The sequence below is a fragment of the Motacilla alba genome, chromosome 4 (assembly GCF_015832195.1).
Source record: "Motacilla alba alba isolate MOTALB_02 chromosome 4, Motacilla_alba_V1.0_pri, whole genome shotgun sequence".
NCBI lineage: Eukaryota > Metazoa > Chordata > Aves > Passeriformes > Motacillidae > Motacilla > Motacilla alba.
In genome coordinates this window covers 23,533,078-23,542,309 of record NC_052019.1, presented here as the reverse complement: position 1 = coordinate 23,542,309, position 9,232 = coordinate 23,533,078, and positions in this window count along the sequence as shown.

Genomic DNA, 9,232 nt, shown 5'->3' with positions numbered 1-9,232 from the left:
AATCTGAGTAAAAATACTTTAATGCACATTGTCCCACAATTCTGTATTGAATAGCAATCTTAAATCAGAATAACAAATTAAAAGGAAAGTGTCAAAATTGCAAATAGTTATGAATTTAAAAGACTATTCATCATCATGATTGAATGACTTTGGTTGGCATAAATAGAAAAGTAATCATGAGAAACATGCCTTGTATCTCAGTGTAATATAAAAGATGCATAAAATGAGGATGAACAAAAAGTTTTGCTCATCCCATGGCTGTAATAATTGCCAAAATTTCTCTTTGGTTCAAATACAAAGAACTTCATTCAGTAGCTAACAAGGCCTTCTTCAAGAAAATTCCTCTTGGCCTCATCATTTTCTCTACAGTTTTCACAGTCTTACAGGCACATCACAGCTGCCCAATGGCAAAATTCATACATCAAGATACTAGTAGACGTACATTCAAAACCTTTGCAGGTATGTGGGGGAGTGTGCCTAAGATGTAATGATGTGCAAAATGCAAAATACACATTATTTCAAATATAAGATGAAAATGCTATTTCAATCACTGCTAATTTGCATTTTGTATTCCCAAAACATCATAATACTATTATAAGCTATTGATCCAAGCATGACCATTTGATTTCACATCAATACTAATATGACTTTTCTGTGATCTGTTGACATGTGGGGTTTTCTGAGTGAAATACATACATACCAATATCCAACTATTTTCACCAGTCAAAGTGGATTCAGCTGTTCTGTGTGAAAAACTGTTGGTAAAAATGGAGATCACCTAGTTCCAAAATTTGATTTAGATTTTACTGGTAGATTTAGATTTAGATTTAGATTTAGATTCAGATTTAGATTTAGATTCTTACTTCTTTCCCAAATCTCTTTCATTTACCTCTTTGGTAGGGTGGTGTCTTTCTGATATCTCTTTTTGGCTGGAGCCATATTCAGTATCCTAAGCACAAAGTATGGGCAGCAAAAGCAGTTATGCCATTTAGGAGCAAGAGTCCCTCAAAATCTCAGTCACATTCTCATTGTGGTTGTTCAGGAGCTGACATAAATACTATTGGAATAATAGCCTTCCACTGAACCGCTCTGAATTATGTCAACAATATAGTTTATTGTGCAACAGTTTTTGCTCTGATGATTTTTGCATACAGATGCCAAAATCATGTGGGTCCCACCCCCATTTGATTTCTTCTCTCCCACTAGAAAGGCAGACGATACTCAAATAGCCTTCAATCTACTCAGCCCTGCTGAGGCACTTCTTCCTACTGAATTCCTGTTTTCAACATTACCCAAGAATTTCAGCTGACAGCTTTCTGTTGGTTTTTCCTGATGGTTGCCAACTTGAAATTTACCCAGGGTCAAGGATAATCAGAGAATAGTTTGAGTTGGAAGGAGATCTTGAAGAATACCCAAATTTTTTTGCAGATATCCAGAGAGAAATCCCTTTCCTTACCCATACATACACAGATGCCCACAGAGCCAACAAAGTCTGTGCTAAAGACAATGCAACGTCTCCACTGATTTACCTGGAGCATACTTGGATTTTAATGGTGTGGAAAATCTGAAGGGGAAGATGCAGCATGTCTCGGAAGAGTGTTATTTGCTGATGATTTTCAGTCACTTTACTGTCACAGAAATCAGCACATAGAATGCAATTGCTTTTACGTCACCTGAATATCTACAGGATTTCAGTAAAAACTAAAAAAAAAAATTGATTTATCACAGATTCATCCCAAAATGAGCCATCCCAGCTTCCTCACAGAAGCCACAGCACCTAAGGAACAGACAGATATTGTCATTTGTCTCAGGTGAGATGTGCTTCTTTCTCATCACCTGCTAAGACCTGAAAATGGTTTACAACCTCAAAATCTAGCTAGAACCATTGCTGCTTCTGGATTGCAGGCTTACTCATGGGGGCTCTTCTGCCTTTTGTTGTGTATGGCAGAGCTGTGACCCTTCTTGCCCACATGGAATTATAGTTCATGTTGATGACTACCAAGAGGCTGAAGTAAGGGTCCAGTCCCTGCATGGCACAGGTCAACATGGTTGTAGCATTCACCTTCAATTCCAGGCACCATTTTCCTCCATACTTTCAGCTTGACTCCACGTTGCAGGAAGATAAACCCCCAAGAACTTCAGGTTCATCTGGCTTCAAAACTTCCTTCCAGCCCCACTGGCCTTCTGAACCAAACCTGGAATCTGGGAAGTAACAAAAAGCAAAGCTAAATCCAATGAGTTTACAGTGCATAGAAGCAACATTTCTGCCCCTCTCCCCATCCCCTATCCCCTCAGTTATTAGGCAAAAACTTAATCTGGGCTCCAGAGCCTACCTAATAGGAGACAAATTCTAATGGCTGATCCACAATAATCTAAATAACTTTGTGAGTTTGTTAGAGCCCTATAATATTCTGTTTCATTCTCTAAATACACTGTGTAGAAACACAATGCATTTTGGTGTATGTCCTACTATCTGCTTATTTTCACACATTACTTAATCTACTTTTGAAGAGATCAGCATGTTTCAGTATACAATTACAGAACCTGAAAACTCAATTAAAATTCTATTTACCTGAGTATTAACTAAAAAAATGTCCATAAATGCACTAGAAAAAAATATCCCCACAGATTGTAAATGAACTTTTAAGAACTGACCCAGTGCCAATCCTTTCAGCACCTGTCTGGATACAGGAAATTATTTTAGTTAATGGCACAACACAAGGTTCCAGAGTCTACACATAAACCCACACTTTCCAAGAGAGATTTAAGCAGGGATTACATAAAAGGTTTTAGTACAAACTGCAGTTTTGTTCTCATCACAAATTATAACCCATGCATTTTGTCTGTGAATGTAAACATATAATTTACCCTACATTCAAGATCCCTTCTCATCAAGCATAATAGCTTATGGAAGATATGTGGTCAGCATGAAAAAAAAAAGAAGTAGTTTATATCCTACAGCTGCTTTTCATATGCATCCAGCTTTGCCTCCACTGGTCTCCAACAAATGAAAACTTCTATATTGCCTTCCCTCTTCAGTAGTACTTGTCAGGTACTTTTTCCCCCTTTTCTGACATTCTTTTAGAGGGAGTCTGTGTTTGACCACCGAGGATATGAATGCCCCCTCAACACCCTTCTTTCCATTCCTTATCAAAAGATAAACCTTATATAACTTGAGTTTCAATGGAGAAGGCTGTGAACTCATTTTGACTGCAATAAAATGAAAGCCTGTTGATTAGCAGGAAGGCATAGGTACAGTTTCCATGTTAGCACTTGGGGCTAGCTAGTAACAGTTTTATTGGTTGATTGATAGCTTGATTGATTGAAATAATTTTTACCGGGAGGCTAAAAATGACCAGCTGTCAATATTATATCACTTTTACATAGGAGCCTGGGACAATCCATCAGGAATAATTTTTAAACTGGAATCCCACTTGGAAAAAGAAACTAAGCAGAGCAAATGCAGCCAAGCTTTGATAAGCTGTCTTACAAAAACAATACAGCTGATGCAATCAAAATAAGCAGAATAGCCACAGAGAGATGTAGCCAGGGCTGGATCCACAGTGGTGACACCCCAGCCAAGAGCACTGATCTAGCTATGGCCCCAGTAACAGCAGCTGATAGGTACCCAGGGATTGTTAGAGAGAATGGAGCTCTGACTTTTAGCCTGAGCAAACTCTCCCTATTTGAATCATGAAGGAAAAAATGTCCCAGCCCATTTGACTTGGTGTTTCTTGATCATCATTTAAGGCTAATTACCATTAGTCTCTAAGGCATGTAGCATTGCTCTGACCTGCTGCTCCTGACAGCCCAACAGAGCACGTTTCAGTTGTGTGTGTGAGCTGCTGTATCCTCCAGTTAGCCAACACGGAGACCTTTGATTAAACAGCTTAACACTATTTCCTTCTGTTAACCCATTCCCTTGTGTGGGAGATGGAAGTACCTTGCCTGAAGGCACAATGCATCCCTACAGGCAGGAATTCAGGATTGTCTAACCCTGCCTCCCTGTCACTGGCTTCTTATTCTGAGAAGAGAGGCCTTTTAAACTTTCCAATGACCTCTTGACTTAGACATCGTTATCCTTCACTGTGGGAAGAACATACCTTTCCATCTTTTTTACTGTCTCCTTCAACCTCATTGGATTCATTGACAGAAACAGGCATAGATACATAAAATTGCTGTAATTGGGTCAGGCCATAGGTCTGATAGTGGCCAGTGATGATTGCCTAGAGAAAGAAAAGAAGAAGCAGAGCACAAACAGAAGGACCCTTTCCTTTGACAAATCTTCTCTGCTACCAGTAGTTTCAAGGCCATCAGAGTTTGTATGCAGACAATCAACTTAGGATGCAAATACTATGGTCCCAAATAACAACTAATACAAAACCCATTACTATTTTGAAGTCACAGATATGTTTTTCATTAAACAACACAAATTTATATCTGCAATTGTATATGACACAGATTCTTATGTGTGAGTCATCAATGTTGTTTTGCTGTGCTTCTGTATTTGCATGGAGACAGATGGACCGGTCTTTTATTTTTTCCGTAATAAGCACATAAAGTAATGTCTTATTTTTCATCAACAGGATTTCCCTAATTATCTTTTAAGCTATTTTCATTGCACCCTCTCTCTCCCCTGTCCTACTCTGCTTTTTATCAGAGGCCTCTCAATTTCTATGATCCAATCCTCTTGTTCCTCAGCCCCATTACTGACAAAGGTGTCACACACACACTCCCTACCTTTGTAACAAAGATCAGCCTCCAAGATGTTCAGTACTGTGAACCTGTTCTGCACTCTGCTGAAATCACAGTTTAGTCTTTAAAAGGTTCTGGAGGGTTTGACCAACTTCATCAAGCTTAGAGGCAATTGCTGTAAGAGGCATTACTCAATCTACCCCAGTGCACAGCACATTACACTCTAACTTGCTGGTTTTTAATAGTGTACATTTCTTCTACCATTTGAAATGCAATTCAGTCCTATTATTTCTTCTGTATATTGCTCTGCAAGAGCGTAAAGTATCCCTAGAGATAAAGGTGCTAGGGCTTTAAAAAAAAAAAAGCATGATGTTCAGTGATACTCAATATCAGTATTCATGTAACTGGGAAAAGCATTGCTTGCAAAACAGGCTGTAGCATTTGAAATGTGGGAAGTGTTTTCCTTCTAGCTAACCAGTACATGCTGGGGCAGGTGATGTCTCATCTGGGTGCATGGGGTTGGACAAACACAGCAAAACAGTGCTTCTGCTTTACCAAACAATCCCAGACATAAACCTGTGGTTGTGAGTTGTGGTTTTTTTTTTTTTTTTGTTTTGGTTTTTGTTTTTTTAATTAATGGAACCAAAATTGGACAGTTCATAAGGCAAGCAAAAGCAAGTCTTCCTGTCTCCTCACTTTTGGGTATACCAACCTCCCTGTGTTTATTCCATCAGGGAACAAAGAAAAGAAGTGTCCAGATCTGGGTCTCTCTGCCTAGCTGGTGAGGAGCAGTGGGAGGGCATCTCTGCTGGTGTCCGAGTCTCCACGGTGCTCTGCTGCTTGCTGTCCTTTGCTCCTCATGACGGAAAGCTTTGACCCAGCCACATCTCTCCTACTGGAAGGAAAAGCAAAGCCTTCTCTTAGGGCTGTTTCAGCTCCCAGGACCCTTGTGCTGCCCCGAATGTCCTAGCAGCTGCCCAACGAGCATTTCTGTCTTTCACATCCTCTTCCCCTGCTTACACAATCTGCAGCTAGTATTTTCCTTTTCTCTTTTTCTCTTTTTTTTTTTTTCCCCTAATCGCAGAAAGGCCTCCCCGCCTAATCTAATTCCCACTCCTTTGTCACAAGCAGATGTCACTTTTACATCTGTGCGTCTGCTCAATCGCCCCGTCTCCTCCAGCCCAGCAGATGTTGCCGCCGCCGCGGCCGCCGCGACCCAGCGGAAAAGCAAAGCGCAGATCCCTCTGCTGGCCGCCACCCGAACGCCACGGGTCTCGGCCGGAGAGGGACGGAGCAACAAGAAAGGATTATTTATTTATTATTATTATTGTTATTGTTGTTGTTGTTAGTATTATTATTGTTGTCTTTCTTGTTCTTCTTGTTATTGTTATTATTCCTTCTCCACCTTTCCTCACCATCATCATTACTATTGCAAATCCCCCCATCCCTACTGGTTCGGCAACAGGAGACCAGCCAAGAACGCATCCTATGGCTTGACATCCTAAGCTAGCGCGGAGAGGGAGGGTGGCCGCCCCGCTGCGCGCCGAGCAGGCAGCCTGAGCAGCCCCTGGGAGCGGGGCAGCAGGGACAGCAAAAAGGGGGATTTTTTTTTTTCTCCCGGGCGTGGCAAGTAGCCCCGAGACGCGTCGGGAACAGGAACGTGTCGCCGCACTGTCCCTCTGTCGACGGGGGACAGCCAAGGCCTGTCCCCGGCCCGTCCGGTCCTGTGACCCGACACGGCTCCGCAGCGCTGCGGCGGCGGGGGCGGCGAAAGGCCGGGCTCCGCGGGCGCGCTGGGCTGCGCGCCCCGTCCGGCGGAGGCACGCACGCCAGGGGAGCGGCCGCAGCGCGGTGGGATGCTCTGGCCGCTCCCTCCGAATAAAGCAATGCCAAAGAAACCCTCGCCCGTATTTAACATTTTTATTCCGGCGGGTGGGATCGTCGCGGCACGGTCGGAGCCGGGCCCGGGAGGCGCTTTCCCATGGTCGGCGGCGGCCGTACAAAGGCGCGCTGTTCCCTGTTTTGTTCCGCTGCCTCCGAGCATTCCTCCCGCGGCCTGGGGGGAGCGGACCGGGCCCCTCTCAGGGCTCAAGGGGAGGAAAGAAAAGTGGCTTTTAAATACTCGGCGTGTTTTTCTCCGGCACCCAACCCCGTCGCGCCTCCAGCCGCTGCGCATCCCGCTCATCCCGCGCATCCCGCTCATCCCGCGCATCCCGCACATCCCGCGCTGCCCGCGCATCCCGCACACCCCGCACACCCCGCACATCCCGCACATCCCGCGCTGCCCGGCTGGGCCAGAGTTCACGATCGAGACAAAAGGGCTCTTCTGGAAGAGGGGAAAGAAAAGAGGGGGTGAAACAAACGGGAGGCTCTAATTCTATTTGTGTCGCCTGGAAATCAGAAGGGGTTTTTCCACACTTCGCCTTGATTTGATTATTCCTTGGAGATGGTTTCTCTGCCCCCAGCCAGACGCGTGGGGGAAGGCCGCTGAGGCAGTTGGCCTATAGTGGGAATAATCAAATTACCCATTTGCTGCAACTTTTTCGGCAGAACCACTCGCGTGTAGAAAGAACAACTGGAGCCCAAATCCCTCGGAGGGGGAGAGGGTGAAACCCCGGCGGAAAGGGGACGGGAGGGGCGAGGGGTGAGGCAAACCATCCCCCGCGGCAGTGCGGAGCCGGCCACGCCGGGGACAACGGGGCAGCCGGGGTGGCAAGCCCGGGGACAGGACAGGACAGGTGCCGGGGCGGGCAGCGCGGGCTTCGATACCGAGCGGCCCCGCAGGCCCGGACGCGGGACACAGCGCGGTGCTGCTGCGGGGACAGAAACGCGGCACAAAAGGTGCTCCCCAGAGGAAACGCACTCGGATTTTTTTTTTTTTAAATGCCCTATGTTGTTTGGGAGGGGTGAAGGCACCTCCTTGCCCCAAACACGTATTCATATTCATGAGAGCGCGGGTAAATAAAGACAAATCCCTGCTGTAGTAGCACTTAGATTCACATCATTCTTTGGTGCCCTTTAGATTTGGGGGACGGAAGACAGATGTTTGCAGCGCTTTTCTCTTCTTGTCTGCTGACCATAAAGGGACAACCATTTAGAGCTCGCAATTTGTTTCCATCCTCGCACTAAAACGGTGTTCACATTTATTTTCATTTCGACGGTGCACAAAAAGTGTCCACGGGCCATCAAAGGCCGTTCTTTATCAAATACACATTGTACAACATGCAACGGCAATAAAACTATCAGACCTGGCCATAAAACTATCACCCGGATCCTCAGCGGCTCAAGAATCTTCTGCTTTGTTTTATTACCCACCGGTAACTCATAGTGACATGCCCTCCCTCCCACCCCCCTACTCCCCCCGGCCCCGCCGCAAAAAAATAAAAGGAAACCTCAGTCATTGGTGTAATTAAGTACCGCTTTGGAGCGTTTTTAATGTATAATAAACCACCTCAAAGCACAGAAGCCTGTAGATTCCCCGTGCTCATCCGCTGGCTTTGAATTAAACTACTTAGTCTGGCAAATACTGTTCGAGCCTAAATGCCCTTATAAAGACTTTATGAGTTTGTTACTTTAATTGTCGACTTGTTACAGAGCACATAAAGGGGGTAATGAATGCAATAAAACTAATTATCCACACATTGAAATCATGTAAAATATCCAATGTTTGTTTACACAACAGTGAGATTCCACTCAGCATTTCCTACGCTACCCACCCAGAGGAGAGATTTAATGAAATACGACTAACGAAATGAAAATTACATCATCGGCAAGAAAACTCCACGAAGATCCCCGGCGCTCCCCTGCCCCTCTCCGCGGTTGGCGGCGGCAGCGCGGAGCCTGCGCGGGTGCGGAGCAGCCCGCGGCAAGAAGGGCTCGCCGCTCCCGAGGCCAGCGGAGAAAAACGCCGGACCAAAGCGAGATCCTCCTTCTCCAGTTTCGGAAACTTTGCATGTGTCACGCCGTGTTTGGAAACAGGTTTCCAGAAGCCCCCCGTCCCGACCGCATATTTTACGTGTGGCTTGGGTTTGCATCTTCTCCCTGCTCACTTCTCGCCCTCCCGGAGGAAGAAGAAGTAGGTGCAAAACTGAATGTGCTTCATGGCACCCGCATCCCCCGTATACCCTTCTCGATTCGCCTTTTCCATTCCAATAAAAACGGCAATAACGATCAATAACCATAACGACAATTTAATCCAAGCCTTACGTGTGGGCGAACAAATAAAAACAGGGACACCAAGCCCAACGAACGCATCTGTTTAGCATCCAGATGTTTTGCATTCGAGGGCTTTATTCGTTGCCTTGTGCCAAAAAAAAAAAAAGAAAATTAAAAAAAAAACACCCCAGCACCCAGAGTGTCGGTCCAGAAACCCTAGGAGAGAACACGAACAACGAAACCTGGTGCTCCAGCCTCCGAGGAGAAATGCGATTTGTAAGTTGCTGAGGTTTTACCCCTGAACCAGGTGTATAATAAAGGAACACTCTCCCTCTTCCCATTAAAAAAAAAAAAAAAAAAAGAAAAGAAAAAAAAAGCAGCC